This window comes from Eumetopias jubatus, unplaced genomic scaffold (assembly GCF_037043125.1).
Source record: "Eumetopias jubatus isolate StellerSeaLion01/CBP00866 unplaced genomic scaffold, mEumJub1_p1.0 scaffold_2, whole genome shotgun sequence".
Lineage (NCBI taxonomy): Eukaryota > Metazoa > Chordata > Mammalia > Carnivora > Otariidae > Eumetopias > Eumetopias jubatus.
Window position 1 is genome coordinate 119,479,202 of NW_028274808.1, and position 20,031 is coordinate 119,499,232.

Consider the following 20,031-nt stretch of genomic DNA (forward strand, 5'->3'; position numbering starts at 1 on the left):
AACATTGGAAAATCAGTTAACATATCCATCATATCGACAAGCTAAAGAACAAAAATCACATAATTCTACCAGTAGATGCAGAAAAAAGCATTTGTCAAAGTCCAACACTCATTCATGATTAAAAACTCTCAGCAAACTAGGAATAGAGGGGAACTTCCTCAACTTGATAAGCAACATCTACAAAAACTCATAGCTAATAGCTAAAAGCAATACTTAATGGTGAGAAATTTGAGGCTTTCCCACTAATATCAGAGACAAGGAAGAGATGTTCCCTCTCACCACTCCTTTTAAACATCACATTGGAAGTTCTAGCTAATGCAATAAGACCCCCACCCCCTCAAAAAAGGAAATAAAAAGTACAAAGAGGAAGGGAGAAATAAGTCTTTGTTCATGGAAGACATGATCACCTATAAACAAAATCAACAAAAATTTCCTGGAAATAAGTGATTATAGCAAGGGTACAGGATATCAAGTTAATATAGGAAGGTCAATTGCTTTCCTATATACCACATTAGCAAGTAGAATTTAAAATTAGAAACAATATCATTTATATAGGCACCTTCCAAAATAAATATTTAGGTATAAGTCTAACAAGACATGTACAAGACCTATAAATGGAAAACTACAAAACTCAGATGAAAGAAATCAAAGAAGGAAATAAATGGAGAGGTAGAACATGTTCATGGATAGGAAGACTCAATACTTTCAAGATGTCAGTTTGTTCCAACTTGATCTATAAAATTCAATGCAATCCCAGTCAAAATCCCAGCAAGTTATTTCATGGATATTTACAAACTGATTCTAAAGTTTATATGGAGAAGGGAAAGACCCAGAATAGCCAACATGATACTGAAGGAGAAAAACAAAGTCAGAAGACTGACATTACTCAACTTCAAAACTTACTTTAAAACAAGAGTGATAAAGAGAGTGCAGTATTGATAAAAGAATAGGCAAATAGATCAATGGGATGGAATAGAGAACCTAAAAACAGATACACATAAATATAGTCAACTGATATTTGACAAAGGAGCAAAGGCAATACAGTGGAGTAAAGATTATCTTTTCAACAAATGGTGCTGGAACAACTAAACATCCACATGCAAAAAATGAAACTAGATACAGACCTTATGCCCTTCACAAAAATGAACTCAAAATATATCATAGATATAAAAGCAACATGCAAAACTATAAAACTCTAGAAGATAAAATACATGAAAATAGAGATGACTTTGGTTATGGCAATGACTTTTTAAAATACGACACAAAAGGCATAATTTATGAAAGAAATAATTGATAAGTTGGATTACATTAAAATTTAAAATTTCTGCTCTATAAAATACAATGTCAATAGATTGAGAAGACAAGCCATACTGGGAGAGAATATTTGCAAAAGACATATTTGATAGAGGACTGTTATTCAACATATAAAAAGTACTCTTAAAGTCAAAATAAGAAAATGAACAAACCAATTAAGAAACAGGCAAAAGACCTGAACAAGCACTTCACCAAAGAAGACATATAGATGGTAAATAAACATATGAAAAGATGCTTCATATCATATGTCATCAGGGAAATGCAAATTAAAATAACAATATACCACCACACAGCTATTAGAATGACCCAAATCCCAAACACTGACAATACCAAATGCTGATGAGGATGTAGAGCAGCAGGAATTCTCATTCATTGTTGGTGGGATGAAAAATAGTAAGCTACTTTGGAAGACAATTTGATGGTTTCCACAAAACTAAACATACTCTTATCATATGATCCAGCAATCGTGCTCTTTGGTATTTACCCAAATAAGTTTAAACAATGTCAACAAAAAAATATCTGTACACAAATACTTACAGCAGCTCTACTCATTATTGCCTAAATTTGGAAGCAACCAAGATACCTTAAGTAGGTAAATGGATAAACTGCTGCACATCTAGACAATGGAATATTATTCAATGCTAAGAAGAAATGGGCTATTAAGTCATGAAAAGACAGGGGGAAAACTAAAATGCATATTGATAGGTGAAAAAAGCCAATATGAAATGCTACACATTGTATGTTTCCAACTGTATGACATTCTGGAAAAGGAAAAACTACAGAGAGAGTTAAAAGATCAGTAGTTGGCAGGGGTTAGAGAGGAGGGAAGGGAGAATAGGCAGAACACAAAGGATTTTTAGGGTAGTGAAAATACATTGTATGATACTATAACATGGGATACACAGCATCATATATTTGTCCAAACCCATAGAATGTACAACACCAAGAGTAAACCCTAACATAAACTATGGACTTTAGGTGATTATGATGAGTCATTGTAGATTCATAGTAATAAATACACAATTGTGGTGCAGAATTTCAATAGTTTCGTGTATGTGGACAGGGCATATAAGAGAAATCTCTGTACCTTCAATTGTTCTAAAAGATAAAATCTATTTTTTGAGAAAAAAATTACTGGATAGGATACTATATTGAAATGAATATGCATAATCAGTACATTTCCTTGAATATGTGTTTTGTATCAATGACTCTTATATCAGGTTAAATATACCTGACTTGAAGAAATAACCCAGAATTTAAAACAAAGAAACAAAGCAATAGTGAATATGAAGAGGGGTTAGGCGATGTGCAGAAAATATAGTAAATGGTATAATAAATCTCTGCCTAGGGTTCTGGAAAATGGTAAGGCAGAAAATTGGGAAATGGTAACATTTGAGAAGAGACTATCTGATAATTTTCCATATTTGACTAAATAGTATGTTTTTAAGTTTAGAAAGCCCATCAAATCCCTAGCAAGATAAATATATTTTAAAGATATTTTCTTTTAAACATAATGTAGCACCACTACAGAACACAAATGCAAAGAGAAGGTTTTATATGCAGGTAAACAGAAGAGAAAGATTACTTAAAATCACAGTTCCAGTGGTAGCTGATTTATTAGCTTGATGAAAACCAGAAAACAATCAAACAATTTCTTTAAAGTACTGAGAAAAAAACTGTCAACCTAGCATACTATATTCAACAGAAGACATTTGTAAACAATACAAAATCTGAGAGTTTATCACCAAAAACTTTTCTAAGGTAACTTCTAAAATATATTTCAGAAAGAAGGATTATGATTGCAGGACACAGGTTTGTAATTCACATTAGAATGGAGAATTAAAAAAGTATATGTGGCTAAATCTAATGGAAGGCTCACGGTATAAAACAATAATAATTATAATGTAAAATGTATGGGTATTAAAAAAACAGGATTGAATTATTATAAATCTAAAGCTTATAAATCTGGGTAAGTTGTTTATTGCTAAAGCACTGTAAAGAAAAGGGTAAACATACTGATTAAATTTTGACTTCATATTGGTTAAGTTAAACATGAGCATCATAATTCCTATAACCCATAAAAAATTAAGATACTACGTAACTTTCAAACAAATAGAAAAAGAAGAAATGTAACAATGGAGGAAAATATGTTAATACAAAATAAGCTTTGTAAGAAAAAAGTGGAGAAAAAATAGGGCAAGCAATAAAAATAGAAAGTATAAAATGACAGAAATAAGCCCAAACATATCAGAGATCACAGTTAAATGTGAATGGCCTGAATATTTCAGGTAAGGAACGGAGATTCTCAGATATTTATACCAACTGTAAGTATCAGCTAAATGATATTTATAGCAGACATATATGAAACAATTCCTGGGGGATATTAGTGAGATAGAAAACAAATATAAAATACATGAAATAAATTACAAAATCAAGCAAGTCAAAATTTATTTAGGGGGGAAACTGTTTTGGGAGGAACATTAAAGTTGCTAAAAACAAAACTTACTGAATAAATTGAGGATATAATTGCAAATGTAGCAGATTTAAAAAAATACTTTAAGCCGATTTGAAAATCAGCATGATATGGGCAGATGCCTAAACAATATGATTTAATAAAAACTAAACAGAAATCCCAAGTAACACTAAAACCTTTAAAGATATTGAATCAATATTTTTAAAAATTTCCATAAAGGAAAGAGCAGGTCCAAATGACTTTTGCAAATGTATTCTACCACACATTCAAGAAACAAATAATTCTGATTTTACACCAATTATTCTTGGAACTAGAAAGACAGAAAACACCACACTTATTATTTAGGCTAACATAATTGTGATTCAAAAACTAGAGGACACTATAAGGCAGAAAAAATACAAACTAATATTGTGAACAAGATAGAAACAAAATAAATTCAACTATATACACATAATATATATATAGCTAAAATTAATTTTACAAAATTCAATTACATTTCTATACACTAGCTACAAATATAGCTAAAATAGCTGTTATCTATCTATTGAGAGAGAGACTATGTCATGACCAAACTAAATTTATTCCAGGAATGAAAGGCTGGTTTAATATTAGAAAAAAAAAATCTATTCATGTAATTCACCTTATTAACAAATTAAAGGAGAAAAACTGTATCATCACCTCAATAGATTCAGAAAGAGCATTTAATAAATTCATCAACCATGTAGGAATGGTGAAAGATTAAAGCCATTTCCTTTAAATTCATGAATAAGGAAGAGGTCCACTCTTCCTGCTGTTCAACATTGTACTGGAGGTCCCCTTGAAGGAAATAAGGTAGAAAACAGAAAAAAGAAATGAACATTATCAATATTGGAAAGGGATAAAAATCTAATCATTAATCTCAGATGATATGATTTTCTACCTAGAAAACTCAAAATATTATATAGATGAATTTATAGGAATACTCATGAATTTAAACATGTCAGATTAAAAAATCAATTACACAAAATTCAATTGCATTTCTATATAATAGCTACAAACATTTTTAAAATATAGCTTTTAAAGGATGCCTTGTAAAAGAGTGACAAACAAAAAGTAACAAAGAATAATTCTTTTTTAAACAATGTGCAAGATCTGATCAAGGAAATTATAAACATTACTAAGAGGCATTAAATAAAATACATATAAACAAAGAAATTTCTGGATGATAAAACAATGTTGCAAAATTATCCACTATTTCCAAATTCATCTATAGATACATTATGAATCTGGGTTTTCAAGGAATTTAACAAGCTGATTATAAAATGCATATGATAAACAAGGGATGAAATATAGCGAAAATTTCCTGAAATAAGGGAGGACATAACCTACCAGAGAGCAAGACATACCAAAAAACTATAGGAATTCATACAGTGATATTGGCACAGCTATACCCAACACTGTCTGGAAACAAGGTAGAATTGTGTATCAGTGGAGAATGGATACATAAATTGTGCTGAAGTAAGAGTGGCATTCATGTGGAAAAAAGTAAATTTGTACCCTATTCCATACATATGCAGAATCAGTTTCTGTAAGCCTGTTATTAATAGGCTTAAATGCCTATGTAATAGATTATCTTGATAACCTTGAGACAGGAGAGATGTTTGTGAATATGTTTATGCAAAGACCAAGACATAAACAAGACATAAAATATGCAAACTCTAAAGGAAAAGAATGATAAATTCAACCATATTAGATTAAGGACTTCTGCCCATTAGTTCAGACTTAGCTGGTTGCAATAATGTGGTGTAACGAATCCTGTCAAACCAAATTCTTATAAACACAAGCATTGCTTTTCTTGCTCATGGGTCTGCAGGTCAGCTACAAGTAGTTGCGCTTGGTTCCAGACTTGAGATTGGGTTGCAGCTGCTCCAGGTGTCTTCCTTGGACCAGTGGCTAAACGAGGGCATGATCTTCTGGTTGAGAATAGCAGGAGGGTGCCTGGGTGGCTCAGTTGGTTAAGCAACTGCCTTCAGTTCAGGTCATGAGAATAGCAGGAGCACAAGATGGCAAGCTGAACCGTGCAAGCACATTAATGCCTCTGCTTGCATCACATCTGCTCATATCACGTTGGCCAAAGCAAGATATTTGGCCAAGCCCAACACTAATACGGCAGGGTGTCATACTAATTTGGAGGTGGAGCACTATGTCTATATGGTAAAGGGTATGAACCTATCACTCTATTACAGAGGAGTGAAGAATTGGCACCAGTACTCCTATCAACCACAGATGTGGGTGACAATATTTATCATGTATATAACTGTCAATTGATTAGCTTCCTAAATATAAAAACACACTTTATAAACCAATAAGAAGACATATGATATGATTTAAAGAGGGCAAAAGATAGGAAGAGCCATTTTACAGAAAAGAAAGCATGAAAGTACAATTAAAAAGAAATGCTCAAATTTATTGCAAAGAAACCAAACTAAGCATGTCACACCTTCATATGTGTAAAACTTGAAAAGTCTCACTTTTCTAAGGGTTGGTAAGAATGTAGGCATTTGGAAATTTATACACCACTGATGGGAATATAAATTAGTATATTACCTTTGGAAAACAATTGACTAGCCACAAAGATACTTAAATTCTTTGACCCAGAAATTCTACTGCAAAAACCCTTGCCCAAATGCTACAGAAGACATGTACATTGTGGCATTTTTGTCAAGACAAATAGCTAGAAACAACCCAAATGTCGATAGAATGATGAGCAGATAAATAGGAAACAGGATGGGGCATCTGGGTAGCTCAGTCGGTTTAGTTTTAGCTCAGGTCAGGATCTCAGGGTCATGAGACTGAGCTCCGCAACCAGCGCCGCACTCAGGGTGGAGTCGACTTGAGATTTTCTCCCTCTCCTTCTGCCCCTCCTCCCTGCTCACACACACACACTCTCTCTTTCAAATAATAAATAAATAAATAAATAAATAAATAAATAAATAAATAATAAATAAAATCTTTTAAAAATAGGAAATAAGATAGTCATACAATATAATATTACAGCAATGGTAATAAATGAACTACATCTCTACATACCCAACATATGTCAAAAACATAATGTTGATTTTTAATCAAAATCAAGTCTCTGAAAAATATAGTGAGCAGATACCAGCATATGAAGTTCAAATAAAAGTACAATCAAACAATCAGTTTGCTTAGGGATTATTAATATATTATAAATTTATAAAGAAAAGCAAGAGAATGATAAAAACAAAATTCAGTGAGGCACACAGGGGTCTTAAATAGCAATACATGCTTTATTTTCTTAAACAGTATCATGAGTACATGGTGCTTGTTTTATTAGCCTTTACATTTTTTATATATATGCATTATATATATATATTCTTTTACATATACAAACTCTTTTAGAGTTGAACAGCATCAAAAATCCAATTATCAAAATAATTCGCAGAATTTCTTTTTTTCTTCTTGAGATTCTATTACTTCCTCACAAGTGGGTATTTAGTCATCTGAGTGTCCCACAATTTAATCACTGTCAATTCTGTAACTTCTCAGCATTTCCTAGCTAGCCATTTTCGCTGCAGTCTTGCTTTTTTACTGTTCTGAATTAGGATGGGAAGCACTGAGCATGTGTTCAGGTAGTGGGCAGTGCTGACACCTTACGTGGGTTAAATGTGGTTAAATCTAAGTATGTAACAGATCAGCTGGATAGAAAGCAAAACAAATCTTAAAAACAGCAACAACGGTTAAACATTTTCTCTAGGCCAGCCTGTGTGATAAGTAATTTACCCTGAAATAACTTGGAAAATGCTCACAGCAGCCCCATGGACTAGCAGCCTCATTTTTCAGGACTCCAGGCACAGAGTTATGTAATTTCCCAACATCACATGGCTATTAAGTGATGATGGTATTTCTTTATGCTCCTGCTCTTACCCACTATGCCGTACAGAACTGAATGTTAAAACAAAATCACAGAGCAATCAACTGAAGTGTCAATGCACAAAACATGTAGCAAATGATCATTTGTAAATATAAACATAACATTTTAAAAACCTGCAAATTAACTGAATAAATTATGTGCAGGATGGTACCCCTGGTACTTTGCTCTGGATCAGCCCATATGTCTTCTCTCATTCTTTCCAACTATTCATTTTGTGTGTGTGCCTCGTTTGTTTTTCACCTTTTTTCCTCCTCCAGGGATATCTTTTCTTACTTCTATTCCCAAAATGTCTCTCAAATTTTCCACAATTTTGTGCAGTTTAAATTGCTTTCTGGTATTGAAATGAGAGATAACATGTAATAAAAGAGGGAGAGGGTCCTAAGTGGTCAGAAATACTTAGGTTTGAAGTACATTCTCTCTAAATAACTAGCTTATTTTAGCTATTCAATTTATTTAATATGGTTGACTATTTCACCTTCGTGCTCAAGAAATTAAACTTTTAAACTCTACCAATTCCAGTTAAGTGTGTTTCAAAGCAAGCACTTCAGGTCATGCCCTGATTTTGGAGGACCATTTTTAAAGTTCCTTAGTTCAGCTACACCCTCCCAGAGCACTTAAATCATTTACTAGGAGAATTCACCAAGGACTAAGACTCTTATAAGTTAAGCAGGCCAAATTAAATTACATTATAACAATGCATTTTACATTCCCTTGCAGAGGTATACTTTTCGCACTTAAGTCATGATCTTGGCCTCTGCCTTTCCACCACTGACCCTGCATCAGCACCTTCTGACATTGATCACTACCTCGAAGATTCCCACACAGACAAGGAAGCACATAGGTCACCTTACACGCAGCCAAAGAAAGCTGCATATCTGTGACCAGGAAGCCCCATACATTAGGCAGAAGCCTTCAGGAGGTACACGAGGCAAACTTCACCTCAAGTCACTCGTGCACAACCTACTCCAGCGTATGATCAGGGTCACAGATCCAGATCAAGCCTAAAGCCATCACAAGAGAGCCAACCCACTGGCAGTTTCCCTCTCTTGTGTCTCCGTACTACATCAGTGCATCTCAGTAAGAGGTGATTTTGCTCCCTCCTCCCACCTGCCCAAGGATACAACGAGGTTGTCACACCATGGAGGAGGGTTACTCTTGGCATCTATTGAGTAGAGGCCAGGGAAACTGCAAAACATCCTACAGTGCACTGAACAGCCCCCATGGTAAAGAATATCTGGCCCAAAACACCAATAGTGCCAAGATGGAGGGACCCTGCACTATGTCTCTCTACTTCTCTTTGTTAAGCTGAGTAGAACAGAAGCTGAACTTATGGCCTACCACCTGTCAGCCTACACAACAGCCATTCACTCTTTCTTGCCAAAAGAACACCCACTCTCTTAAGTATCCAATGAGCTTCAGTGGATTCTGGGCCCTTTGGTTGGTCTAAGCCAATTAGACTCATTCTTTTTCTCTTGCTCTAGTTTAGGACAAGAAGAAAAATGCAATTTTGCCAAACAAGATATGAGACTGTAAAAGCTGCCAGGCTTCTGGGAAAACCCCCCTCCCTCTTACAAAAAAGGATTCACTGTCTTCTCATCTGGCCTGTAGATACTGTTGTGCAGGATGAGAGCCTGCACACGCGAGCTGGTGCAACTGCCTTGAAAGCATGAAGAAAATAGATGAAATGCTAAAATGACAGAGCAGGAAAACAGGGGAAAACCTGCATCTTTGATATTGCCACTAAGCTGCTGAATTAACAAACATTACAAATGCCCTACCTCAAAGTTTCCATGTCATAGTAGATTTTCCTTATTGTTTCTTTATTGTTACATGGATTTCCTGTTACTTGCAGCTGAAAGTATCCTAATACATTCACTATGGCCTACTCTGTCTCTCAAGGAAAGAAAATTGGAACACTTAATCTTACTAGTTTTCTTGGGATTGTGGCATTCAAATGAAATATCTGATTGAGAGGCAGCTATGGGTTGAAACTCAACTAGGATCATCATAGCAGACCCCCGACCTGTCCCACACGGAAAAACCTAGGAAACTTTGTCCTTTCCTGGATTGCATGGGGTGTGGTATTGTCTACCTTAGCCAATCTCTTTAAGAGCTCCAACTGTACGAATGACATTAGGGTCACATAAATGGAACCCTTGAGGAAATGATAAAGTTTCATAGAAATAGCTCCGTGAATTTTCTTGAGTCTGTTCTACTGTCCCATCTCTGTCATTATATTGCTGAACTTGTCATGGTGTGCATCAACTCATGCCTAGGAATGATGGTGAAACTGTGCTACAAACTTCCTTCCAATTGGATTCGCCTCTGATTTCCTAACCATCGTCTTCTCCGGAGTCATTCAACAAACTCCATAATGACACAATTATAAAATCTTCAAAACTTCTGTGACATTCTCATCCCAGGACTGGTATGAAATCACAGATCCATGTCCTACTGTATTCAGAAATAGCAGAAATCCTGTCAGATTCAAGTCTTCAATGCTAGACTCATTGCTAAGTCTACTTCAGTTTGATTTATTAAGCAATTGTTTTTATAAATAAGCAGTACTACTAGAATCAACTAGAAATATTTACTAGAAAAAGTCATTCCTTTGGTTTCAGAGAAAACTGTGTTCAGAAGAAAAGCCTAAGGAAACCATATTTCTACATTCCCAGAGAAGAGGAATTTGATTAACATGGCCATCTTTGCAAATACTGTGCTCTACTGTCTCAGACACAATTTTATTTCATTTGTAACCTATGAATTATAGAACAGATTCCTGGCATTGTTATCTGCATGACCCAATAAACACAAATATTTCCATTTTTCTGCTCTTCAGGGAAGATCATAACAGAGTTATCACTGAGCCTGGCTGTCTGAACCCATCTTCTTAATCCCAGTTTACTAATATATCTAGGATCTGATTAAAGGTCCCAATGGGAAAAACAAAAGTTGAGAAATCTAACTATAATGGATTAATTTCTGATGAAATTAAAGCTGATAACTCCCCTTCCCACTCATTAATGGCATCAGAATTTTCCTTCTGTTTTCAGGGGTGGGTTTCCTGGAAAAATTCTCTAATAATCCGACCCTGCTTTAAAGAGACTCCATTAACCAAGCAAACATTTCCACTTTGCTGAACAATTAAATATGTCATGTTGCAATTGACATTCTCAAACATGCTGGAAAATGCTGCTCAGTAGACATTCACTCAATGGGCTCCTGGCACACATCTCCTGAGCCTACCCTTTGAAAAGCAGAATATAAATACCTGTAGTGCTACTGGGTCTATTATAGCAGTCCTTTCAAGGAAAGGGCAGAGCAGCATTACATTACTTGAAACGGTTTTCAGCTACAGCATCCCCAGAGATTCATAGGAATGACAAACTGCTGTTATTGCAAACACAAATATTTTAAGTATCTGTGCTAGTCATTTGCTCACGTACCATGTGTACTGTAGTTAGAACATTGTGGTAATTGATACTCCTATTTTTACCATAGAATTCACATTTTCAGCACTAGAATTCACTACATAGAATTCACAAATATTTGTGCAAGCATACTGATAGAATATAATCACTATATCTAGAAGCAAACATTCAGATTAAATACATTTTTATTAAAGGTCATTAAATCTATTCCGAACAGTTTTAGCCCCAAACATCTGGATGGGCAAGCACAGGTAAATTTTATCCCTGAGAGGTGTTCAGAGATAAAGTCAGCCTTTACAAATATTGAGACATTTTTTTATCATTGCTGCTGGGATCAAGGGGTAAGAGTGGAAGGTTCTTTTATTATATTCTTATTATATTATGCCTCCAAATGGACAGTAACTTGAACGGAGAATAGACACTGAAGGCAGACTTTGTGGCTTTTCTTTCTTCACTCTAAACATTAAATAGTATCTCAATTAATATTTTGATTTGTAGGTGGAAATAGACTGATCCAGTTGCAAATGCTTTATGGAATTTGGAGACAAATTAGAAAACCCCTTACAGTATTTTTTACGCCTAAAATGTCAAAAGATATTTTAAAGAGAAAATTGTGTATAGAATTAGAGTGTCTTTCTGCATTTTTAAAACAGGATATAACTTTCAGGCCTTGATGGAAATGCCATTCTTTCTAGATGAATGTTCACATTAAGAACCCACAGCCTTACATTCAGACATCCAGACCTAAATACTATTCTCAAAGTTAAGAACTATTTATCAGAAGTTTGTGTCGAGAAGCAAGGCTCATCATATATTCAGAGCAGGTTCACTTTCAAGAGGTCAGGGTTCCCCAAAGTCAGTCAGTCTCTGGAAAATCACAGCAGAGGGAAAAAGAAATGCACAGGCCCTACAGGGGGTGAGGAAGAGTATGCTCCCATTTCGAAGGAAGGGCAAGGAGGCCTGCATGACTGGAATGGAGGAGGCAAAGGGAGGCTGCAGGAGGGATTTGTAGGCTGTCATGAAAGCACACATTTTATTCTGTGTGGAATGGGAAGTTGGCAGAGGATTTTGAAGGTAAGAGTGAGGTGATCTGCCTATAGAAAATATAAAAAAATATGTATCAAATGTTCAAAGAAATCATCAATTATTAACTTCTGGAGTAGAAAGTTCATAAGCTTGGCTCTCACTTAAGTCACTTACACAATCAAAATTTTGATTAGTTGGAGAATTAACAAAATTCAAATAAAGAGGATTTCCAGTGACACAGAACAAACCAGAAGCACAGCTACAAAAGGCTGGGCCTTGGGCTCCTCTGGCTGATGAGCTCCTGAAACGTGGGAAGTTTCCTGTGATGCTCTTGGAGGCTTTAAAAACATAACGGATTTTGGCTTTTGCTGTTTTATGTTTATCTTCACAGCTATCTTGACATGAGAATCTAAAGCTGTTACTCTCTTTCACACAAATGAAACAAAGGCAAAGCCAAGGTTAGGGATAAGAAACATCCCCAAGAAGATCCTAGGAAGGACCAACATGACTGTCTCTGAGAAACACTCTCATCTCCACACTCAACTTCTTTTTCATTTAAAAGGAAAACTACATAGATACCACGATAAGCAAGGTTAGAATACAGTAGAAAGTTTTGCATATATTCTTGCCCTAATTCTCTCTTTGTGTGAAGGTAGACAGTTTATCTGTTTCCTACTTTTCACCAAGGTCTTATGGAAATAAATAAACTCATATGGATGAAGTATTTTGAAGATGAAATGTACTGAGCACATGCTATCCATTGACTGGTGACTCCATATTTAAAAGAATTATTGTAACAGATAATAAAAAACTGTAACACGACCTTTCACTGCCAATTACCTCCTTTTGTAAGGCTTAACATGCTGTATTTAAAGTAATAATGCATGATTATTCAAAATAGAAAGAAGTTGTGAGGGACTTGCAATTACATGAGTTGTCAGCTGCCGGAAAGGTTTCTTCTTGTCAAATAAACTGGGTATAATGTTTAAAGTGTTATACCTCCAGTAAACCTGAGTAGTTTAAGTACATTACTACTTATAAAATAAAAGAATATTTAAGTACCAGTGTCAGAAATAATAGAGCAATAATCGTATGTTTATTTTAGTGTTTTGCTTACAACTTCATATTTTTGCATTACACTTAGTTAGGAATGAATAAAATTTGTCCCCTAATATAAGAATGACTGCAATGGATTTCAGCATACTAGGGACTACTATATTTCATATGAGAAGAAATGGCCTTTTGTTTAGGAAAATACTTTAGTGCCTGCTGTGGTATGAAAGAAGTCTTCCATGCACTGTCCACAGAGAGAACACAATGCAAGGAGGATGAGTGCTGGGTGAGATATGGGGGAGAGGAAGAGATGAAGAGTCAAGAAGAACTGAAGAACAGGAACAATAAATAAAATTGAAATGAGGATGATACAACAACCAGTCAGAAAGAAAAGAGGCCCAGCAACACAATAGGAGGCTGTGCTCAGAGGATCGCCTAGGAGAAGCCATACAGAGTCTTTTAAGAAAATTCTTAAATTTTAAATTGTTTTCTCTATTAAGTGATAGCATGCAAACTTCCATTAGCACCTGTCCCCCTGCACCCATAAATCACATCCAGAGTGATACATGCTGTATACTGTGTCTCCCGTATGCTTTGGGGGTAATCGCAGACAAAGGCTTATGGTCCATGTTTGTAGTGATCTTGGATGGACAGATCAACCCAGACCCAGAAAGACATAATCATCAGATTGAGGTGGGAATTGGGAATTGGAATGGTGTGCATAAATCCTTGAAAATTTCCAGAAAACACAGTAAAGATACTGGCCTTCCAGTGAGGTATGGAATGGGACCATAAATACTTTATTTTTACAAATGTTAAAGGAAAATTTGGCCCCATAATGGTAGACTCAGTATGGTCACAAAACTCGGGGTCACATACATGTGGTAGAGATTATTGTGATGCCATTATTTCTTATAAAAACTACATTTTAAAATATATCATGTATATAAGTGAACACTGCACTTTCAAAAATTTCCCTAGAAATAACTAGTTGGTTATTTATTATTTAATAAATTTACTTCTTCAGGTGTAAATTATTTGTAGTCCTTTTGCTCTTTAAATTTTTGAAATTTAGTAGTTAGCTTATTTGAATCTTTTTCAGCCTCAATTTATTTCTTCAATTTTCAACTTCCACTTCCACGATCAAACACATAAGTGAAAAGAAGAACTGGGGCAGCCTAATTGTCCCCATCAGCCTACCAGGTGCATCATTGTGTTGCTAACATTCTGGGGGCCAGTCCTCTGCTACCAAGGCTATTAGATGAGCAGAGAGAGTAGACAGACATCCCAAGTAATTAGAGAATTAAAATGTTTTATCTATCCCAGGGCACTCAGGCACTTTTCAGATGACCACAAAGGGTGACAGTGTCACAGATCAGTTGAAAGTCTAGACTTGTGGCCTAGGGCTCTTTCACGGTGTAGCATCCTTCCAGGAGCTTTGCAGTAAACCTACACTTCTTCAGCTCCATGTTCCCCGTAAAGTATTCCCAATCTCAGGGGCTAGTACAGAGCTTTCTCTCTGCTCAGATACACAGCCCAACGCAGGTTTTACTTTGTAGTTGGCATTTCTGCATAGAGAATAGCATTGTGTCACTGTTCTGGAAATTGGTATTTTAAGGAAGTGTGTGTCTCAATGTAGCTAAAAAATGCAAACAGACCAGGCATACGACTTTTTTTTTTTTTAAAGACTCCATGTCATCATGTTAAATATGTACACATAGTAGACAAATTTATCTTTGTAAATGATCTATCTGTAATATGGTTCAGAAAAATTACCTAATTATCTGTGACAGACTCCAGGATGTTTCCCAATGATCCTTGCCTCCTGGTATTCACACTCTCGTGTAGTCCCCTCCTATGTTATACCAGGGTCTCTGTGACCTACAGAATAAGGCAGAGTGATAATACTTCAATTCTTTTTGTTAAAGATTTTATTTATTTGTCAGAGAGAGAGAGAGAGAGCACAAGCAGGGAGAGAGGCAGGCAGAAGGAAAAGCAGGCTCCCCACTAAGCAGGGAGGCTTATGTGGGACTCGATCCCAGGACCTTGGGATCATGACCTGAGCCAAAGGCAGATGCTTACCTGACTGAGCCACCCAGGTGTCCCAGTAATATTTCCATGTTGAGATCATGTTATAAAAGATACCGTGGCTTCTGTCTTGGTAGCTTTCTCTTGCACTTTTTCTCTCACTCTCGGATAACTTGCTCTGGGGGAAGCCAAGTTGTGAGCAGCCCCCGGAGAGGCTCACATAGCAAGAAACTGAAGCTCCTGCCACTTGAATGAGCTTGGAAGCAAATCCACCAGGCTCAGTCACAAGTCTTCAGAGAGGACAGTCAATACCAGCAGCTTAGGAGACCTGACCCGCATTCACCCTGCTAAGGCTCTTCCAGGTTCCTGGTCCCCAGAAACTGGTGACATAATAAATATTTGTTGTTTCAAGCTGCTAAGCCTTGGAGTGATTTTTTACATAGCAAAAAATACCAAATATACTTTCTTATCTCCTTCCTTTGGCAAGTACATGCCTGGATAAAATGAGGCTTTGGCTGACGCAATGTATGGTATAGTTCTGGGGGCAGGTGTGGGAGCACGACATCGCCAACATTGCTAACCATTGCCCGTTGCCCCAAAGTGGTTTCAAGAAACTCTATCTTGAGTAAGTTATAGGTGAGAACAAAGTAGACAATTTAAAATCAAGTAGGCAGGACAAAGAGACAGAACAAAGGATGAAATTCAAAAGGAATGCAGGCATGGAGCCTGGAATACCTCTTCTGAGACTTTGGGATTGCCTTATATAGTTTCTGTGCCCCTGAAAATGGTGTGCTAGAAGGACTTAAAGAGGTTGCTCTTTAGCAGATATTAATATGACATTCAAGGTCTTCCATAATTGGGACCAATCTCACTGTACCTCTTTACTATTAATTCTATGTCTCAGCTGCTTGGAAGTCATTACATCTGACAGGAATGTCCTGTCTCCTTTTATTCACATGACCCCTTGGACTGGACCTATCTTTTAGAGTCAGCCTGATTCATTTTCCTCTTTGGAATCTCCTCTGAAAAAAAACAACTCTTAGGGATTACTCCCTTCTCTTATAAAGAAATCAGTATCTGTGTCACGCACATACTGCCTCCATTCTTTGTGCCTATTTCCACAATATGTAAACAATTTCTAGATGGCAGGAGCCCTCTCTAATACATTATTGTAGCTTCTACAGAGATCCTGGTACAATAACATTTATTTGACAGCTAACTGATAAATAGTGGTTAATTGTCTTCTATAAGTTTTCTTATTGCAAAATGGAGGCCTATTTATTGTGGGCAGTTTTTAAGTCAGTCAAAAAGAGAAAAAATATCAACTCACCACTCAGAAATAACCACCTAGTATTTTGGCGGTTTAGTTTTTTTTGCAGGTGTGTGTGTGTTTGTGGGTGTGTGTGTGCGTACGTGTGTATGTTATAAATGAAATGAAATCAAACTGATTATATGCTTGTTTTTTTGACAATGAATAGCAAAACTTCACTGAATGCCCCATTTGGACATGGAGCAAAGTCTTGGGAGGTGATTGTTTTGGTATAGCTCTACATTAATACGAGGTGCTCTTTTGCCTGTGAAAGCAGTTATGTCACTTATTTCTGACCCTTTACAGGCTATTTCTATCTAAAATATCATCATGACAATAAGCAACATTCTCAGTTTCAATGGATTTCAATGTCATGTCATAAGCAATACCTTCTACTTCAAAGGAAATAACTATCAAACTGTTTCAATGAGATTTAAATAAAATAGATAAGGAAGTCATCTTGCAACTCAAAATCCATGTATATAGCTCATCTAATTTTCCAATATGGACCATGGCAAGGAGGGGTTACTGTCCCCAGAAAATTTGTCATCTTGCATTTTGCCATGCTTAAAAACAGTTCTGAAAGGACAGGAAATGACAGAATTGCTACTCCCTTTCCCTTCTAATTTCCTGTTTTAATCACTCCTTTTCTATTGTTTAAAAAAACCCCATCCTCATATGATTTAACATTCAGTTTCATAATCTACAAAATGGGAAAGATAATGGTACTTACCTCATGGTGTAATTCTGAGAATTTAATGAGTAAAATGCTTGAAACAATGTCTGGCACACGATAAGCATTTAAAAATATTACTACATATTATATCTGTCTTGTTTTCTTACCCTAACAGCCACACTTATGCATGTATATGGGTGTATATGTGCATGCATATACACATGCATGCCCCCCCCCCACACACATATTCAGTCACTTTATTTAAACCAAGGAATACAACTCTTACAGGCTCCTTGATGTGTGAGTTCTGAGTCTCATTCCTGATTACTTCAAACAAGGGTCAGTTACATAATTAATTAAACAGGTAAGTATGAATTTCTCACAAGTAAAGCCAACAGACTGTTTCTGTTTAAAGTAAAATGTTCATCATTTAAAAAGAAGGACAGATTAATGATTACTAAAAGAAAACAATCTGGATTGCTTGGAGACTGGATATTAACACACAGTCAAAAACTTGTAATTAACATCAAAGATATTTATTTTGTTATTGAAAGTGAGGGGCTGAAATTTGTAGATTCATAATCTGTAACAGAAAACTGTATTAAAAGCTCTGACATTTGACCTTAATATTATCCTAGTGCTCTCTTAACAACTGTTAAATGTGCCATGATCCTGATTTTTGTATTAGGACTACAAATCCCATCTGAAAATGTAAAGTTCTAATCCCTAAACAGACTCACTCCTGGCTCAGGAAGCTCTCAGCCCACAAGGCAGCTTGGACATGACTGTCTTCACTATTAAGCCATAAATCCCAGTCACTTTCTCAACAACTGAACACCACAGCAGCAACTTCCACAGTCCCAGCTGCCACACAGTCATGAAGCTTGCTCTTGGACAGCACAGCAAGGTTTGGGAAGAACCTGAGAAGGAGTCATTTGGTCTCTCCTTTCTTTTCTACTTTCTCTCTTCAACATGCCCTGTCCCAAATGCACTTCCCCGCTCCAGAATCCCCTGCTCTTTTCCTCTCTCTTACCCAACTATTTATGGTGATGTGCAAATGACCAAGGATTCTTCAAGTATTATTCCTCTAGGTATTTGCCTTCATTTGAGGCCAAACGATGGAACACATCTATAAAAGTTAAAATTCAAGCATCAGTATTAAATTACTGGTTTGAAAGCACATCACATAGTCCCCTAATTATGCCATCTTATTGGCCAATGTTGAATTTGAGAATGCAGTAACATATACGAATGTTGAATTTAACAATGCAGCACTGTCTTGCATCAGCTGAATAATCACTATATTTAAAATGCTTGGATCTGCTTTTATATCACCAGAGACTGATGAGAAGGATGGAAATAGTTCAGTGGTGGGGGCGTGGGGAGGGTTATAAAGAAGATAGAGGGCTTTAATAGCAATTTCATATAACAAATTGACTTTCTTAAAGACTCTATTTATTTGAGAGAGAGATAGAGAGAGCATGCATGAGCGGGGGGAGGGGGCAAAGGAAGAGGGAGAGGCAGAGAATCTCAAGCAGACGCTGCCCTGAGTGCAGAGCCTGACTTGAGTGACTTGGGGCTTGATCTCAGGACCCTGAGATCATGACCTGAGCCAAAATGAAAAGTTGGATACTTAACTAACTGTGCCACCCAGGCGCCCCATAACCAATTGATTTTTAAAAACTTACTTACTGAATAAACGTAATATTCAAAAGAAAATTGAATAATTTTATCAAACATTCCACTACTCTAATAAGCCAATGTTTTTTTGTGATGTGCATTAATAGTTTACTCAGCAATGTTTATTGAAAACCTTCTATATCACAGGTGATTTCCCATCCTTTTCTAATCTTTGTCATCCTCATTTATACAGAATTTTAAATAACCATGATCACGGCATAGACTATTTTTTCTTTTATTTACTATATCATAAGCATTTTCACATGCTGCTATTTAGAGATATGAGTTAAATTAGATACATTTTTCAGAAACAAAAGTGTTTCTTGATATTAGCCAATTGAGAGGTAGGTAGGAAATGCCCTTCCTGGAATTAATGGGAGGCATTATTAATGCCATGAAAGCCCTTCCCATAATTCCAAAATAGTTTATTTGGAAAATTTCCAAAGAACCTCATCATTTGTGCCCAGTGCAAGAGGGAGACAGCTTTTATTGGATTTGAGAAAAGCTAATAGCCCTCTGAAAACTTATTACGTATAATTTATTTACATCCTAGACATTAGTATGTGCTCACAAGGTGTCTTTCAGGCTTCTTTTCACAAAAGAAGGCTCTAGTGGGGAGCTGTGTTTTGTTTCCAGTAAAGCTTCCAGAGGCTTGTAGTCTCCCTTTCAAGGTTCCGGTGAGTTTAGAAACCAATCGTGCGTGATTTTCCAGGCCAAAAGCCTTCTCTGTGTACAGTCATGACTTACTAAAGCCTGAGCTACAGTATCTATTTGCTTTCAAACAAAAGCAAGCTGCACAAAGACACAGGGCTTGGCAAGACTGAAATGAACAGAGCAAGAGTAAGCACAGAGAAATGGGGACTATTGAACTCCTCCTAGGCCGCATTTCTATCTGTCTAAAATATGACTCCAAGAGTAAGGTTGCAAAATGGTATTAAAATTCCTCTTCCTCCGTCCTTAAAAATATGGGTGAAGACAAGCCATATTTTCCTAACTCAGGTTCTGGAAATAAGACAAAAGTGATGTGCTGGAGCAAGGTGAGGGAGGAAAGTAGTTTAGCCTAGAGGCAAATGTTCCCCCACTAACATGCTGTTAAAGCACAGAAAT